This window comes from Eumetopias jubatus, unplaced genomic scaffold, assembly GCF_037043125.1.
Source record: "Eumetopias jubatus isolate StellerSeaLion01/CBP00866 unplaced genomic scaffold, mEumJub1_p1.0 scaffold_5, whole genome shotgun sequence".
Lineage (NCBI taxonomy): Eukaryota > Metazoa > Chordata > Mammalia > Carnivora > Otariidae > Eumetopias > Eumetopias jubatus.
The window spans coordinates 67,508,963-67,529,157 of record NW_028274811.1 but is presented as its reverse complement, the minus strand read 5'-3'; positions in this window follow the sequence as shown (position 1 = coordinate 67,529,157).

Below are 20,195 nucleotides of genomic sequence, written 5' to 3'. Positions count from 1 at the left end.
CGCAAATATTACATTTTCTGTAGAATAAATTGCAATGAGCTTATAGTGCTATAATATTAATAACGCCAAAAAATATATTAGCTGTCCTTCCTACAGCACATGCATGCCAATTTCTGATATTACTGTTCTCTGCTGCACACACATGGTTATATGTTTCTCACCAATCAAAATCTCTCCTCTCTTTTCTACCTCTCTCTCTCTTTCTCTCTCTGCCCTTGTCTCTCTTGCTTTTCTTCCTCTATTTCTTCCAGTCTTTCTCTCTCCCAACCCAGTTCCCTTCCTTCCCTGCCCTCAGTTCTTCACTGCAGAGTATAGTGAACATATTAAGAACATTCAGTTGTGCTTGGGCTTCTAACCTTGCTCAACTCCAGCATCAGCAAAGGGATTCAGTTTCTTGAATTCATTAATAGTGTTTTGCCACAAAAGGCTTTGTAGTTCTCTCCTGAATACTGAGCCTAGCTTAATAACATTCCATTTATGTTAAAGACACATTTAATCTGTAAATGTGACCTTTAGAAGAATTCTCTTGTTTTTCATTAAAGAAACACTGCATTACAAATATTAATTATTCCTTGATGCCATATTTTAATTAACTAATCATGCGCTATTTGCAGCAATAAAGAGTGTAGTAATGTATGTGCAGTAATGCTGTGTAATGCAAGATCGATATCAGAGAATCCATTGCTGCAGAAAAGACATGTTTTGAGTATCTTCTCTGGATGAGTTTGCTTATATGAAACATTTTGTCTAGAATGATGCTTTGTTTTGCTTTTTTTTTCATATTTTTAAATGCCAATGCAGGTCTGATTAAAATGCTGAACATATCGTTAGCCCCATCACTAATAAGTGAACGTTCACTGATGCATATTAGCAAGGTCTAGCAATGTGGTAAAATTGTCACTTAAGTGCTTGGAATCTGAACACAGAAAATGACAGGCAATGCCGAAGGTCCGGCTCCAGTGCATGTCTTCACTGTAGCTAGAGTCACTGGAATGGTGAAACCAGTTTAGGTTCAAGGTCGCTGCTGACATTCAGCTGTCATGGCTTCATTGTCTGCAGGCCTTCTCTCCATTGACACATTCAAGAGTACTTTATAGCAACCACAAAGAGCCAGTCAATTGATACCATTACACTTCATGCACACACAAACCACAAGCCTGTTCAGGACTGTTGATACAGTCTAACATTTATTCATTAAGGGATCTATTGAAAATGCAACTTGCCCAGCCCCACTCTTAACAACATAGACTTACTTGTTTAGTCCAAACATTTAGCTACGTCTTTTTCAAGTTTTGCACAGCATTCTCTAATTGAGGTAACATTATCTGCATTTTAATGCTACACCATTTATGTCCAATGAAAGATTACCTGAACAACCCTGCCATTACCACACTAGTTTAAATACGGGCAGTCGTATAGAAAAAATATACACAAAAGATGTAAGCAGGGGGAAAGGGAGATATTTATTTGTTCTGGGAGTGCCACGGAAATCCAATTGCTCAGAAATGAAATAAGAGTCTGGAGTGAAAGGAGGGAAAACCTAAGCTTGGGTCAGGGAAGAGGCAGTGATTAGCTCCATTGTTAGGAGCTCTTTGAGCTTCGTTGGTTGTAAAGAAAAACCCACTAATGAATCTATTGAAGCTTGCCAGAACTTTGTGTGGAAGACAACTTAAGTTATAGTGCTTATCTAAAAAATGGTAGTAAAGCATGTGGATATATAAAACAGCACATATGTCTCTTCATTAACAGCTTGCCCATAAAAACAAAAAAAAATTGTTTAAAGGTTGTATGTTGCACAAATACCCTATTTAACACATATATGTTTAATTCAGTATTTGCAGGTCTTAAAAAAAAAATCACCTCAGTGATGAGGAGATACGAGCAAGTATATTCTATTTAATAGTTAAAAGACAAATAGGCAGAAATATAATGTAGTTAATCTCTTCTTGGTTTTCTCCCAATATTTGTAAAGAAAGACGGGCTTAAAAGTCAAGTTAGAATGCTATTTCATATTTTGCATATTTTAAATATGCAAAAATTACTGAGTGTAATCAACTGACATTAAAAATAATAGACTTTGGAAAAAAGGATCAGTATGTTCATGTTCTGCATTTAATAAAAAATGTCTATCATACTTCCATCATATATGGCATCTCTAACATAGAATTGAGTTCATTTTTGCAATTCGATATAATATGAAATTATATATGCCTATTTAATTCCACAAAACACATTGCAGTGTCTCAAATAAGGCTAGCAGTAAAGTAAGGATTCAATTAAGCGCAGTTTACGGGGAAAAAATGATTTTGGCCAATCACTTGGTCAAGATCATTGGTAGTCCCTGGAAAACTTACACTGTATAATAAGTAGAAATAGAACATATGCTTCTGAAAGTTTTGCCTTAAGTTTTTCCAAATATTTTAAGTGTTACGTTGGTGAAACAAAATTCAAACAATGGATGAGAAAAGGTCCTCATCCTCCCTACATTCTGCCCCTCACTCTCAAACTCATCCCTGGTTCCATGACTTTTTCACAAGAATGAAGTTTGTTACTTGGGAAGCATGATTCTCTGCCTCTGAGAATTTGTTTTATAAATAAATGAATGTTAGGTCAATGAATTCACTCATTTTTTTTCATAAGCACTAGAGCCTTATTCCTCCAAAGCATACCACTTTTGGGCAACAGGAGTAATCACGAAGCAGAATTCTTTCTTCAAATGCCATGGGTTTTTTTTTACTCTGGGCACCTCAGATTTCTATCTAAGGCCCTGGGAGACTTTTTCTGGAGATTATCTTGTAGTTATCAGAAAGTTGTCTCTTTAAACCCATGTTCATATAAGGGACGATACCATTGCCATGGTACTGAGCAACTTTTCTTCAGGTCTTTATTAATTATGCAGTGATCAAACTAGGATGAGCAAAGGCTAAATACAACCAAATAAAAATGAGTGATATGTAGCTGCAATTTTTCTCAAACCCAAACCATTAGAAATCCATTATGTTAATATTTGTTACAAAGAATGTCTCTATTTCTGTAAGATTTTATGGCAGGAATTTTGACTTACTATTGATCAGTAGAGGAATTTCAGGATGAGAATTGCAAGAGCTATGGCAAAAAATTGAAAAGATAAAGGGAAGGAATACTACATTACAGATGTTGTATTGGACACTTAACCTGTCGTGCAGTCTCCCCAACAACCCTGTGTGTTTGGGGATTATTATTATTATTATTATTATTATTATTATTTTATTAATATGAAGAAGAATTTTTTAAAATTTAGCTGAGGCTACAAAGCAAATAAGTAGTAAAGCTGCAATTTAAACTCAGGATCATATTCTCCTGAAGCTTAAACTGCATGAGTACTTATTTCAGCCAAAGGACTTTGGTAAAATCTGGCTGGTTTGCTGATGCCATTTAAGATGAATACTACCTTCTCTCTTTCTGCCTCACTTTTTTTTTTTTTTCGGATTCACTCCCTATAATGAGCTTTTCATCTTGCCTTTCTTTTTCTGTCTTTCCTTTCCTCCAGAGAACATTGAAGATTGATCATCTTCCTTATCAGACACCTTCCATATCAGCTTAATAGAAGCAACTTCACTCACAAGTGATGATGGTCAACCTATTCACAACTCTTTCTACCGGATCTTTTTCCTCAAGTAAAGTATATCAGTAGAAATCAGTCAGTCTGAAATTCTGGGTCTCTGTAAATATTATATAAAATCATTATGACATGTTATAATCGTTCAAGCTTCCCTCCCAAACTCTCTCATTGATTTTTATTAATTTAGCCTATTTTTTCTAGGAAATTTCTTCTGAGATAGGGAAACAAACTTTTATAGTAAGTTACCCTACATTTTCAGAATCCAGATGAAGACATGTAGGTTAAGTTTATAGCTTGTACCACAGTAGACTTCTGCATATTTTGTTCGTGTGTGTGTGTGTGTGTGTGTGTGTATGTGTGTGTGTGTGTAAACTTTCAGGCATATCTCACCTGTCTAATATCTAACCATCCTCTATTCTCACTACTCTTGCAGGGAAGAATTTGTAATATGCTTACAACATATTTCTTCAAGAAAACTAAGACTGCTTAAATGCAAAGTCCTCACAAAAATATCTTGGTCATTTGCTTGAGTATTCCCTCATTTAAATGGGCAAAGAAATTAGTCCATTTGAAAATTATTGAGGATATAGTGCTTTTCTCACAGACACATTTACTTTCTCTCATAATGCAGTTTTTTGTTGTTGTTTGTCCAGGTCTGTTTCCACAAACTATCCGAAATGGGACCTTACCAAAAATGACACCGAATGCTATTCAAATAATAGCAGAAAGAGAGCGATGACCAGGACGATTGACTTTCATTCTCAAACTTTGCTAAAACCACATATATATTTTTACTTTTAAGGATATCCTTTGGTCAAGAACTTTTTGAAATTATATTAAATTGTTTATGAAAAAACAATTATTTTCGGGAACCTCTCTCCCTGTGTAATTTTTATTTTTACTCATCCCTGCTAATACCCAGTTAGAGCAAATATTACGTAGGGTGGTTACTACAGTATTTCCGCCCTTTTTGGTGAAAAAAAATTTAAGTCTCACAAATAGCTTACAGAAAAATAATAAATTCTTTTAAGAAAGTGAAATATGCTTTTAGTTAATTTCTAATCTTGAAGGAGGCTTATTTGGTGGTTGTTCCCTATAATTAGTGAGATCAGTAATCAAGACAACTGTGATTTATTTTACTAGGAGAGCTCAGAGACTGAAGACATCTGGCCTAGACCCGTCTGCTGGTAAAATTCAAAATACACCTAAATCTGCTTTGTTACATGATTCTCTTCAAAGGGATAGGAGGAGAGGTAATGTTCTCTGCATAAGGACAATTCTGCAGTGTCAGAATCAGATAATATTTGTTTTCTGACAGCAGAATATTGTATCATATTTCTAAGGACAGTAAGCCCTTGGGTGGACGTCAAAGAATACTAAACACTAATTGATCTGATACATCCATATGCACGTACACAAATACACATGGTGGCCTATAATGGTTGAAAAATTACATTTTGCTTCCATTAAAAGATCTGTCACTTTTAGGTCAGAGAGGGATTTTGGAGGGGTAACCTCCCACAATAGAAACCTATCCTGACAATGGTGATGTTTTAGGGTTGTTTGTTGTTTGGCTTGTTGATGATGCTTAGCCAAGGAGACACTTCCTTTCAGATCCTGTCTCCCAAACCCCAGGGCTCTGTTCTGGGCAGTTCAGCCTAATGGAATTACGCCTGACATGTTTCAACTCTATTTCTTTATAAAATAAACATAAAACAATGGTTTCGATTTCTAATAAAACTCGGGAAACATGTGGGACTCCAACTTTCCTTGTTCTTTACACATCTGTAAATAAAGCGCATAAAAGAGGAGCCCAACAGGATAAATCAACATAAATTTGAAATCCACTGCAGCATATTAAATGGCGCAGTCTCAGTCAAAGACAGGCTGACCCCACGGCTTCGTGCAGTTTGAAGCTAATTGTTTTCGTCAGGATGGGAACGTCTGGAAGTCCATGGCTGTATCCCACCAGTAAGGCTCCAGTAACTGAGCTGGCCCACAGAGAATGGACCCACTTTGTAGCGACACAGCGGGCTCAGACACCACCTATTCTGCTCTCCAAACTGTCATGCATAACAACTTTATTGTGCTAAATTGAACTTGAAAGCAACCAAAGGCTATGAGAAGGAGAGGCTATGAGAAAAGCGTGCTGTCAGCCCTGGCAAAGGCTGACCTGGAAAGTAGGCTCAGAGACAGGGGAATAAAAGACCAGGCCCCATGAACACAGCATATTGTTTCATTTTAAAGTATGATTCCCATACCAGAGAAAGTAGCAAATGTGATGTAAATTTATTTAAATAGATTCGACCGCTTAAAAGTTTGCCAGCCGCTCTTATCCAACTTTCCCAGCTCTCTGATTCGTTACTTACAGTGGGAATATAATGACATATAGTCATCATTGTAACAGCTTCTTTGCAGGGGCACAATGATGATTAATAGCCAGCAGCAAATTTTCACATGGACTCTGAAGCACTATGGCATTAAGCAGCCAAACAGTCCCAAATCCCCCTTTTCTGTTCCGCTGAAAAGTCCCCTCCTTGTACCTTGCAGATAGGAACAAAGCCTATCTTAATTCCAATCAGCTTTTCCTCATTCAAAGGGACCTTCTCTTTTTCATAATTGATTCATGTGCATTTTTTAGTGTTTCACTGAGCTGAAGCCACTTTTCTCCTTTCCTCTGTTCTGCCCCCACACCCGCACCCCTCTTTTTTTTGAGGGGGCGAGGAGTGGGAAACATTTCAACAACAACAACAACAACAACAATAAAAAACGGTGTGTTTTTTCTTCCCCAAATATTGGCTAAATACATTTCTCAGTTAGTATTCATTTGTGTTGTACATTTAAAGGGTTTAGGACAAGACTTAACTCTTGGATTTCTTCCTCCTCGGAAATGATTTTGGTTATAAAAAGTATGAGCTCACTGAAATAGCTCTGGTGGGAGCCCCCTAAGGATGCCCTGTTTGGCTGGGGGGAGTCTCGGGGGTTCTCATTCCCACGAGAGACTCACAGTTGGAACAAGGACAGAATCCCTTGCTCTGGACGGATTCTTTTCCCCCCTCTATGTTGGGAGCCATTAAAAAACGAGCAAGTGACCAAAGTGGAAGGCAGCAAATGAAACCCTCCTAACCCGCTCTATCCTTAAGTATCACTTTACCCCAAGTAATCTCACGTTATAATTATTTGCAGAAGTTGCTGTGCTACTTGTAGACGTGCTCTCTCCCTGTGATAACAACAAAAATGATATCAGCTAGTGCTGTCTTGGATGGGGATTTCTACGTGTAAACTCCGTTTTGTGTCTATGCTAGTATAATGACCACCAAGGGCAGAGTGTTAGTAGTTATGCTTCGTGTATTTGCTTACATTTCCTACAATTCTGCCCTCATTTTGATGTGGAAGTAGGGTGACCGTATGCCCCTGTTTGCTCAGGACACACCTCATTTATGTCTTTTGTTCTTATGTAACTATTAGCAGTGCTCTCCTTCACTCTCAATTTGATTTGAGCAGTTTGCCAAACCTATACCTTTTGGCTACTAAAACTGTCCCAAATGACATACAAACCATAAAGCTGGGTTGTCTCTTACCCAGGTGCTGTGGACTGATTTACCCTATTGCAGTTTAGGGGAAAGAATCTCACTTGGAAACCCTGCTGCCCATGTAGCAGCACTGACTTTTGTCTCGCCCACTTTTAAGAGGTTACCTGACCCTATCCGGCTTCTTTGATACATAGCAGAAAGGAGGTCATTTGCTGAAATGAAAGACACATTGCAAACCAGATTTTAAGTGTGACACTCTCCTTCAGCTGGGTCACGGTTCTCAGTGTGAACCAGAGCAGCACAGTTCACTGGTCAGATAAAAATACTATGCCGTGTTTTTGATAATGACCTTTCTCTTGCTTTGGTGTCTTCAAATGGTTAAATGAAGAATATGTCAAATTGATCGGAGGTATTCTGTTCATCATGTTCACTCTAGTGCTTATGTCTTCTCATAAGAAAAGTAACATGCGCAAGTGGCATTATATATCTATACTGTATTTTTCATCCAAAAATCTCATACAGGAAAGTGTCTTCGAGTCTTTTGGTTGTAGAACCAAAGTGTCTCGGAGAGTGTTACAAATCCATATGGTAAACTTCCTAAAGGCTGGATTTTGCATTTGGATTTCAGAGTTAACAGAGAGATGTGTAATATCATCTGCGGGCAGAGAAGTCCCTACTGACTAGGCCACCAAGGAGAGGTTCGTATGTGTTGTTTAGTCCTGAAAGTATATGGAATAAATGGACTCCTGATATGCTGGTTTCAGAATAACTTTAGTAAGAACCTGAAATTTCTCACTTTCCATCAAACCACAGCCCCTAGTCAAATACCAGAAGGATATGCACTAAGAATTATGACCTTAAGTTTTTTTGTTTTGTTTTGTTTTATTTTACAGGAGCACAGTCCTTTAGTAAAACCATTATTCTATTAGCCAAATTTTGGTCTGGTCTTTATAAGTGCATTTTACTCCCCTTTTAGATATTCTTACAGAAATGAAATGAGTGGAGTACATGAATGATGTTTTGTGAGGTACTCTTATGTCTTCATTTTCTCATAATGTTACCATTCTGAAAAAGTATAATTAAGATTTTGATAAGAACCATTAGTTTTGTTAGATTATGGTGTTGAGTCCGGCTATGAAATTCCCACATTCATAAAGGACTTTGTTTTTTGCTGGCTAAGACAAAATTTTTAAATGCAATTGCCTGTGGGACTCTCAGATAAGTTCCTTCTTCATCTCTGAGGTTGATAAATTGCTAGGGACACACAGAAGGACACACTGTGCTCATCTTTTGTACTGGCACCATTTGAGGAACTAAAGGTCAGGGTGCCTCTTTAGGACTTTGATTTGAGATTATAATGCTGCCCCTTGTGTTGCTCACCTTGTTTTAGAATGTCATAAAGCACTTTTCTTACAGTAGAAAAATCTCTTTATATAAGTATGTAAACTGAGGCCCACTGTTTTTACACAGACAGAGCTGACTTTTTTCCTACCCAGGCCTAATTCTTCCTGGATGCCTAAAATATTTACTTTATGTGCATACACTATCTTGACTCTAATCTCAAGCCAGCTAAACAAATATGTCATATCCAGAGTGGTTATTTCTTATTACCTGGTGTGTATATTTAGGAATATAAGATCTCTCTCTTTTTTTAAGATTTATTTATTCATTTGAGAGAGAGTGAGTGTGCATGCACACAGGGGACAGAGGGAGAGGGAGAGAGAAACCCAAGCAGACTCAGCACTGAATGTGGAGCCCAACTCAGGGCTCAATCCTACGACCCTGAGATCATGACCTGAGTCAAAACCAAGTCAGATGCTTAACCGACTGCACCACCGATGTGCCCACGAAATATAAGATCTCTTAATTGATTTTTATCCTGTTCTTTGATGTAATCAAACTTTTCAGTCTCTACTTTTCCAAATTTCTCTTTCCTTCTTTTATTTGCTAATAAAATTCTGGCTTCTTTCCCCATTATCATGGAAAAAGAGGCTCAGAGAGAGTGAGCATATCCCCATGAGATGAGTCATAGTTGGTCTAAATTTTTCATCATAATTCTGTTCTCCTTTGCCAGGGTTTGGGTTAGAGATGGGCATGTGACTCCCCACACTAAGGCACATCATAATCAAATTGCTGAAAATCAGTAGTAAGAAAAAATTCTTAAAAGAGCCTGAGAAAAAAAGGTATTTTTTATAGAGGAAAAAAAGGAAAGGATGAGAATAGATTTCTCTTTGGAAGCAATGCAAGAGAGAAAACAGTGAAGCAACATCTTTTCAGTTTGAAAGACCAAAAAAAAAAAAAAAAAAAAGGAACTAAGGAAGGCAGGGAGGAGGGAAGGAAGGAAGGAAGGAAGGAAGGAAGGAAGGAAGGCCTGTCAACCTAAAATTCTATACCCAGCAAAAATAACTTTAAAAGATAAAGTTTTTCAGAGATACAAAATGACCCACAGACCCGTACTACAAGATATGGTAAAGAAATTCCTTAAGGAAGAAAGAAAACAAGACTACATGGAAATGAAAAGCACTGGAAATGGCTATTTCATGAAAATTTTATTTTATATTATTTAATTTATTTTAAAGATAATTTAAACTGGCAACTGACTGGTAGGTGCTATATAAAGAACTCTCAAAACTCAACAGTAAAAAAAAATTCAATTATAAAATGTGCAAGAGCTATAAATAGACATTCTGTTGAAGAGGATCTAGATTGCAAGCAGACACATGAAAAGATTAACATCATTAAGGGAAAGGCAAATTAAAACCACAATGAACACATCTATCAGAATGGCTAAAATTAAAAAAACAGTGATAGCATCAAATGCTGGCAAGGATACAGAAAAACTAGATTATCCATACACTGCTGGTGGGAATGTAAAATGGTATAGTAGCCATTTTTAAAAAGCTTAACTTGCACTTACCATATGACCCAGCTATCACACACCTGGGCATTTATCCCAGAGTAATGAAAATGTACATCCATACCAAAACCTGTATACACATGTTCATAGCAGCTTTGTTAACCCCAAATTGGAAACAACCCAAATATCTATAACATCTGAATGGATAAGTAAATTGTGCAATATTCATACAAGGGAATAACTATTGTTATGCACAACATTGTTATGAACTACTGATATGTGTAGCAACATGAATGAATCTCAAAGTGATTATGCTGAGGGAAATAAGCCAGACAAAGAGCACATCTTGTAGGATTCAATGTATATAAAATCCAGAAAATGCAAACTAATCAACAGAGACAGAAAGCAGATTATTAGTAGGTGCCTGGGACTGGAGGGAAAGAGATGGGAGGGGGGATTGTCAAGTGATATGAGAAAGCTTGTAGTAGTGATGGATAAGTTCATTACCTTGGTGGTGGTGATTGTTTTATGGATTTATACATTTGTCAAAACATCAAAAATTCAGTTTATTGCATGTCATTCTTAAAATTAAATTAAATTAAAAAAAAAGCATAACAATAGAGGGAGAGTCTATTCCATTCCCCCTTTGAGACTACCTTAACTAAGAGAATATGGTGGACTTGAAGTTGTGTGGTCTCTAAAATTAGGTAAGGAAAGTCCATGCAGCTTCTCCCAATTTATTTCAGGATGCTCAACCTAAGATGCTTACTGAGCCATCATGTGGGAAATAGGGCTACCCTGAGTCCCCTCTGCTGGAGAGACCTCATGGTGAGACCACATGGAGAGGAAGGACCTGAGACTAGGCACAGATAAAGAGCTCCTCAGCCAGCATCCCTTTGTCAAGCTCTCTGAGCTGTGGCCATGATGTGCTGGCAGCTGCCAGAGAGAGAGATCCCAAGCCACAACCATCAAGCTGAATGCTGAGAGATAATAAAGGAGTGCTGTTACTTTTTCTTGTTGTTTTTAAGTAAGCTCTGAACCCAACATGGGGCTGAACTCATGACCCTGAGATCAAGAGTCACATGCTCTACTAACTGAGCCAGCCAGGCCCCCCAGGAGTGTTGTTACTTGACAACATTAAGTTTTGGGACAATTTGTTACACAGCAATAAATGACTAGAATGCCACCTATTCTATATTTTCCATGTTAACAGTGCAACTTTCATTCTTTTCAGGAAAAACTGTTTTGTGTTAACAAATGAATAAATGTAATTTGTGTTTTATACATTTTTACAACTTTCCATTTATAGAAATTTGCAGATCAGAAAGAATTATTTGTCATCATATATATCCTAGCTTTTTGTTTAGAAAAAAATAGAGAAACCTTCTCTATGAATTAAGAGAACTGCTGGTTTCAGTCAAAACCCCTCATATTTAACTAACACCAATCAGTCAGTCAACAAACTACTGAATGTTGGATTTTGATGAGAATACAAGAGATATCTAGCTTGCCATGACTGCCAAGAATATATCACCTGGGTAGTGAAATAAAGCCTTTTTGTGGTAGGATGTGGTAGAATGTCTTCATGGAAGAGGAAGAATTTGAGCTATAAATGCTGTTATGAATATCAATGTTTGAATGATTTTTTGAGTTACTTCATTTTGTCTCAAAGAAAACTTTATTGTGCATGACTATCCTATTAATATTAAGCATCAGGAAATACAACCTGAGAATCATTATTTGCTAGTCAAACCATTTCCCTTCCACAATTTATCTACTTCCTTCAATTCAATGTATATTTTTCAAACACTTTAATTTGAAATAATCTTAGCAATGGGACAATTGTAATACAGCTAATGGATAAACAGGGGTGCTTCTTAATGCAATCATGTTGAGAGGTGATAGATTTGATATAAATAGTAGCTAATAGCATTAACCTGTGTTAGATCTAGAGAGCAATTTCCAATGTTTTTGCATTCAAAATCTATTTAGTGGAAATATATAGTGGAAATTTCTTTGGTTTGGGTCTAGTAAGCCGAGTGGTCCAGGGTGGTGCTGGAGCCTGCCTGTACTGACTTGCATGGGCCAATTGTTATCACCTCTTTCTGATTCCAGCCAGAGTGGGAGTACTTACACTACAGAAATGGCAAAAGTTACAGACCTCCCTCTACCCTGCCTCGTCCCATCCCAGAACAGATTGCTAAAAATTTATCAGCACAACCCTGCTTAAACTTCCAAGTCTTTGGATACAAATTAATTTCAGTAGGTTTCTCTGAGTTGGAACTGGTTTGAAAGGTGATGAACTATATTTGTAGGTGAGGCCAATGCCAAATGAGAGATGATAAGAATGAGTTCCTGGGAAGGAAGAGAAGCAGGTAATCAGTTTTTAAGAAAGTATCACAGTGATACGTATTTTTTCTTTTCTAACTTCTGCCCATCCCTGTGGGACAAAAATGTGACTTCCTGACTTCTCCAAGAGAGGAAAGAGGGAAATCATGGCCAACAAGGTAGTGGGAGTTCTCAGCACTACTAGTTCCAGGAGCATAACAGAGGCAAGCCTAAAGCTTCTGTATGGGAAGGATTGTGCGGATGAAAGAGAGGTCTGACCGTCAAGATCCCAAAGGCCTGTCTTAGGAAGTTGTAACACCAGGAAACATACCAGATAGTTTGGTGTGAAGATAGAATAATAAGTGTTAAATACTGAAGCTGAGTTGAAGGATACAGGATAACATTCACTGTAACTAGGTGCTAGTCCATTTTTTTATATTTCATTTTGTTTAATATCCCTTTAAAGTATGATGTACACATTAACAAACATTAAGGTTTTTATATCACTATTTTAGGGGGAAAAGGCAATTTTTGATAGAGAAAACTGTGGAAAAATATTTAAACCCTCAAATAACCCCTGTGGTAGACCATAATAGGCGAGGCAGTATCCCCCAGCTTGTGAGGTGTTCTGATACTGCCTGTTAAGAAATCGGTGGCCTCAGAAGTAAATCCAGCCCTACACAGCATGACATATGATGGAGAGACAGAATTTAAGTTGGCATGCTTGTAAAATTTGATTTGCAATTTGAGAAACAAAACAAAACAAAACGCTTTCTGGGAGAATTAAACTGAAAGACAATGAAGGATTTGGGAGAATTGTTGCTGTGTGAGACTTTTTCTAGGAAGGTGACGGAGATCCGGAATTTTAGAAGCAGGTTTGAACCATGATCAGAGATAAGTGTAGGTCATGATCACCATACTTGCATGTATGTGGGTAATAAAATGTAAAATACAATGATTTAAAATGTTTAAATGTAAAATATAATGATTCCCATTGTATTGTTCTCCAATCCCCTTTTAATTGATTCCCCATTTATCTGTTTCGGGGTCCTACTTGGATAAACATATCTGTTGCACTATTAAAATCCAGTCATCTCTGCATTCTAAATAGGAACCATATCAGAAGATGACAAACCTTGACCCTGAGAGTATAAACAGTGTGGTAACATGTGTAGAAGAGTGAGTATATGGTTTGCAAACCTTCACAAATAGTTTTCCAGTTGACAGGCCTAGGAGACAGCATTAGTCCTCCATATGTCCTGCCTATTTCCACATGTTGCTTCTCTGGGCTATTGCCTCCTGATACGTGTTACTTCCCTACACCTCTGCACTATTTCCTCTTCTCATTGGCATTTATAACTCCCAGGTTTGGATCGTTTATGGATTTCATTCATGTACCATTTACCTTTTTTTCCAAATTATTAAGCCCAAAATTACATTAGAGCTTGCTCAAGCTGCTTGCCACTTGGATAAATTATACATCATGGCTTCTCCAGTCAATCACCATCTAGCGTTTTCAACATTCTGCAAGTCGCTTAGCTTTATTAGTTGTATTCTCTGGCAGCCCTCAGGAGAATGAAGCTTACCCAGGGAATCACGATAAGAAAAATATGCAGCAGTTGATTTTTGTTTTCTTTTAACATTTCCACTTGAATGTTTCTCCAGTGTCTTTTTTGTGACAAAGAATATTACTATCCTCTTATCCTGTACTGGTCAACACTATTATTTTGGAAATCAGTAACGATGGAAAATACTTTCACTTATATTTAGCTGAGGCTTAATATATATAAAGAAATATGGAAATCATTTTCTTATATATTGCATAACATTACATATATGAACAGTTTAAATTTTAAAATTCAGGCAGTTAGAGAGTAGTTCTATTAATTATGTGTAAGTTGTTTTTTTCCTTTATTTGGGACTTGTTTAACTTGTAGCAAACATGGAGTATTTGTTCACTACTATATCCCCACCACCTAGAGCATTGTCTGACATAGTAGATACTCTGTAGATCTTTGTTGAATGAATATTAATAAAATTGACTTAAAATTTAATAAATATATCCTCTTTTGATGATAAATATTGGAATATAAATGTCATGAACATAGAAGCCCTGTCCGTATTTTCTGTAGATGTCTACTACTTAGCAAAGTGCCTTGACAATATAGTGTGTACTCAGTAAATGAGTCTCAATATTTCCAGTAGATACCACACAAATAATGTGTCTGTCTATCTTAGTGTGAGCTCCCTAGCAATTTACATAGTCAGTTATCTGAATCACCATATTGTTTCTCCAAATATTCTAGTATATTCAATATTTAAGGAAAGGCGAGTCACACATATCCTATGGCTTCAATACTTGGCACACCTTCAACCGTAGAGTACCTGTGTTTGAAACCATAATTTCATAAATGTAAAAATTCTTAATTACTCATTTTTGTCATTGTGTTCTTATTGTAAAGCAATACATAGTGAAGAAAATGTTATTTTCTTATTATAGAAAATTTGCAAATCAGTGATTAAATAAAAAGAAAATCACTCAGAATTTTTCCACTCAAAAATAGCCATTGAAATTTTGGTATCTAACCTTCCAGTTATATGTGTGATGTACATATTTGTAGGTATTATTACTATATTACATGTAATTTTGGCACTTGCTTATTCCCCATTAATTTAACATGAACATTTTCTGATGTTTTAAATGTGGAATTATTTTAATGACCAGAATCATCTTTTTCGAGTCATTGCATGGTTGATTTCTTCTTATTCTTCATGTCTCCCATTTTTCAAGCCCCCCTAAGTGAGGCTTCCTTGATTACCACCCCAAGTGGCCACAACTCCTCACCCCCAGCTTTTTTCTATCATGTGAAGCATGAAAAGTGTCTGTATTCATTATTATACTCCCAGTGCCTAACCGGTGCCTGACACTCAGTTAACTGTTTTTGGAAAAGAAATAAATAAATGAGTGAAGGAAAGGATAAAGAAAATTCTGTTGTTAAGTCTACCATAGTGACTTAATGCCCCTATTTTTATACAGTAGGTTATTTCTATCTCTTTTATATAAATATCACTTTGATGTATTTCTCTGGACAAATTTTTTTGCACATCCATGATTGTTTTTTCTTAGTTTATATTCCTAGAAGTAAAATTGCTGGGCTAAGGATAAGTAAATGTTAAGATTTTAAATAAGTATTACCGGAAACTTTGTGACAACTTACATGCTCATCAAGGGTATTTCAAATCGCCACTTTACTCAAGTCAGAAATAGATTTTTGTCATTTTGAAACAGTATTATTAGTTGAGAAATTTTATGCCATTTTAAATAAAATTTCTTTGATTGTTAGATATATCTAATATTATATAAGCATACAATTATTTTCATATGCTTACTGGTCATTGTCATTTCTTTTCTTTTGGTTAATTGTTAATGTGCTTGCCAATTTAATATTTTGAATTTATCTATGAGTTCATTATATACTGAGAATTTATTTAATTTCTTGATATTCATTTTGTAAATATATTCCACAGATCATGGTTTCTCTATGACTTTTGTTTATTGTATTAAAATTTCCATATGATATAAACTTTTAAACATACACAAAAAAGTAGAGATAACACACACACACACACACACACACACACACACATATATATATATATATATATATATATATATATACATTCATGTGTGTATCACCCAGCTTCAACTGGGTACCCAGCAGGTACAACTGGATATAAGGATCAAAAAGATCTCATTAAGATCCTATTTCTTTTTCTTTTGCTTTTATCCTCTTTTAGCTGTATTCATAGACAGTTATCAACTCGCCTAATCTTGTTTTACCTTCCTACGCTCAATTCCTCTATTTTACCTCTTCCCAACTCCTGATTATGTTGAAGAACACCGCATACATTGTATCATTTAATCTGCAGATATTTCAAAGTGTATCTCTAAAAGACAGGGACTGTCCCTTCTTTTCTTATATTTTACTGACATATAGTTGACATATTTTTATTTAAAAAAATTTTTTTAATTTATTTATTTTTGAGAGAGAGAGTGTGTGGGGGTGTGAAGGGGGGGTAAGAGGAAGAGAGAGTCTTAAGCTGACTCTGGGCTGAGCAAGGAGTACAATGGAGGGCTTGATCTCAGAACCCTGAAACCAGAGTCCTGAGACCATGACATTAGCTGAAACCAAGAGTCAGAGGCTTGGGGCGCCTGGGTGGCTCAGTCGTTCGGCATCTACCTTCGGCTCAGGTCATGATCCCAGGGTCCTGGGATCAAGCCCCACGTCTGGCTCCCTGCTCAGGCGGGAAGCCTGCTTCTCCCTCTCCCACTGCCCCCTGCTTTTGTTCCTGCTCTCACTCTCTCTGTCAAATAAATAAATAAAATCTTAAAAAAAATTTAAAAATTAAAAAATAAACTGGGGACTCATTAGAAAAAAAAAAGAGTCAGAGGCTTAACCGACTGCCCCACCCAGGTGCCCTACATAGTTGACATATTTTTAAAAGACTTTCCCTTTTCCACATAGTCTCAAAACTAAAATAATGGTTTGATATAAAACAGAAAAATTTCAATTTTTATATAACTTTAATCTTTTTCTTTAAGGTTTCTGCTTTTGTTATTCTTAGAAAAACTTCCCTTACTTTATGATTTACAAAAATTTTTGTAGTTTCCTCTAGGATTTTAATACAAGTCTTTTGCAGATGAATTAATTAAAAAAGAATTGAATCTCATAACTCATGCATATCACTCTCAGTATTATAGTGTAGAATACATTCTGGAAATATTTTAAAATTTATTTTTATAAAATTAAACCATGTTATTTTATAAATTGATAATTTATTGTAATTGTCATTCCATGTCAATAAATACTGACTGGCATTATTTTCTAAAGGTGCATAATATTTAATTGTAAAACCATATCATAATTTCTTTTCCCAATACCTTAATGCTGGATGTTTAGATGGAGTAAAATTTTGTCACAATGTAAATCATTAAATTAATTAAACAAATACTGAATCCTTCTGGTATGCCAGACACTGTGTTTGGCACTGAAGATACAAAGGTGAGAAAACACACACACACACACACACACACACACACACACAGTGCAGGTTCCTTTGTGGAATGGGGTTTATTAAAGTAGTCACAAACACTTTTGTTCAAATATTTTGCACCATTTTTAATTGTTTTCTTTGGATAAATCCCTAAAAATGAAAAATCCTTTTAAAAAAGTAATTTTTATAAATACTGTTAAATTTTCCTGCAGAATTATTTTGACATTTTACATTTTCACCTGCACTATATTAGTGTTAGTGTCAGGTATCATTGCTCTCTTCAATCTTTGGTAACCTCATGGGTGAAAAATGATTTGTCACTGTAGTTTTACTAATACTAAATATGAAAGTATTTCACTTATTATTAATGACGTTAACTTCTTGTTCATATGCTTACTGAACCTTTGTATGTCTTTTTTTGTGAATTACCTGTTCATGTTCTTTGCACGTTTTTTCTTATTGAGGTGTCTGCCTTATTATTTTTTATAATTTTGTTTTTTCAGTTTAAATATTTATTGCTTCACAATAATGGTTACTTATAGAGGTCATATATGTAAAACCACTAAAATCTTTTGGCTAACTAGAATGAAGTCTATCTGCAATAATCATACCAATGCAGTTTGGAGACTTTTCTAAATTGTTCAACAGCGTCTACATAAATATCTTTATACTGGAAGATTCAATCGAAGGCACCAATCTATGCATAGATGAAATGCTTCTTTAGAGGTAAATGTAAAACAATTATAGTTTTGTGTTGAAAGGTAGAAGAAATGGTGGCTGTAGAATTGGTAGTGGGTTATAGAGTGTTCTGGTTTAAAAATGGTAGTATTGGCAGTATTGATAAAAAGTCATTGCTATCTTCCAGCTGTCATATTATACAAAATGATGTTGAAAACTCAGAATAATTCTTAATGTGTGTGTAACAAAAGTCACCAATGCAATTAGCACCCTTGTGAGCAATCTCAAGAGAAAAGCTCAAGGATTGAATTGTTGTGGGTATAAAATACATTTTCACCTGTGACACAAATTGGTATAGAGACATAGACTTCCTTAGACTCTCTCTAGTTGGTGAGTAAGGAACTGATTTCAATTTCTGGGACCATTAATCTTTTACCTTTTATGGGTAGTAAATTATCTTTAAATTAAAATAAACAAACAGTATACCTGTCAGACTGTATCTCAGAATAAACACAGGCTGCCAACAACTTGTAATTAGGACCTCTAACCTGATCTTCTTAAATGGCTTTGACAAGTAGAGGAACAAAAACCAATTTTCATTTTCAAAGAGGAAAATAACTTTTAATCAAAAATTTGAAAAAAATGACATACTTTCAAATTTTTTCTACAAATGGTATATCACACTGAATTTAACCACATTTTTATACATAAGCTGAGTAGTTATCTCTTGTGTTTATGTCACATTTTTGTTGCATTTGTTTTTATTTTTGTTTTAATATCTCATACCCAAGTTAAGAGTAGCAGTTTGAAGGTGGAAGTGCGAACATTTTCAGCACATGTAGGGTCAGTAACACCACATTTTTAAACCCTATTAATTGTCATCTTGAATGAGTGATGTCTTGAGAATGTTCTGCCTGTCCCCTACCCAGCATGATCTGGTGGAAAGGGCCTTTAACCTATGGGAAGCCACCTACCACACAATTGCTAGCGTGAAGGAGTGGCAGAAATCATTTCAGCTATTGTGGAAAACCTAGTAGATTTATTATTGTTGTTGTTCTGATCATTTGTACTGGATAGAGGGAGGCCATTTAAATTTTTCCTGTGCTGTCATTTAAAAATATTAAGGCAATAAACAAAGACTATGGAAGGGAGTCAGTTAGGATATTTTAGGTAACATGGGATGGAAAACCTGCCTTGAGCCTGAGTCACATGACACAAAATTCCAGAAGTATTTGGCAGCAAGTACAACTGGATATAAGGATCAGAAAGATCTTTTAAGATCCTCTTTCTCTTTCCTTGGTTTTTTTCCTCTTTTAGCTGTATTCATAGGCAGTCTGTACCCTATTTTCTTTCAAAACTCTTAGCCTTTGCTCTGACAGGACTGGCTTAATTCTGATGTCCATTACTGAATCAACGTTGTGGTTAGGGAAATCCTTTTTTTCTTTTTTTAAAGATCTTATTTATTTATTTATTTTTGGGGGGGGAGAGCACACATGGGAGGGACAGTGGGGGAGGGGGAGAGAAAGAGAAAATCTCAAGCAGACTCTGTGCTGAGCCCACAGCCTGACCCAGGGCTCCATCTTACCACCCTGAGATCATGACCTGAGCCGAAACCAACATTTGGACACTTAACCAGCTGTGCCACCCAGGTGCCCCATGGTTAGGGAAATCCTTGACTGCACCTGGGCTACGGGCTTCAGTCATAGAATCAGAGTGGCAAAGCCCCTTCTAGACCACATGGAACCAGAGGAGAGGAGGGGAGAATATCCCAATAAGTGCCTGTAGAAGGCAAGGGGAATCGATGTTGTGGAGACCAACCACAACAGTCTGGAGTGTAGATTTTTCTGTTCTGGGGTTCTCGTTCTTTTGTATTATGGGTGTTCCCCAGACAAATAACCATGGCCATCAGAATAAATTTAGACAAGCTTTCTTGTCACACACCTGCAGAGAAGAAGTCAGAGATACAATGGCAACACTGAGAGATGATTCTAAGAGATGTAAACATCTAGAAAGGATTTCATGTATATTGATGATGTTGTCTAACTCACTTTAATACCCACCAACAAAATTTGTAACATTTTCATTCCCAGTAACTTTGGTAAGATATTTCACTTTTCTGAGAGAGTACTGAAACTGTCTTGAT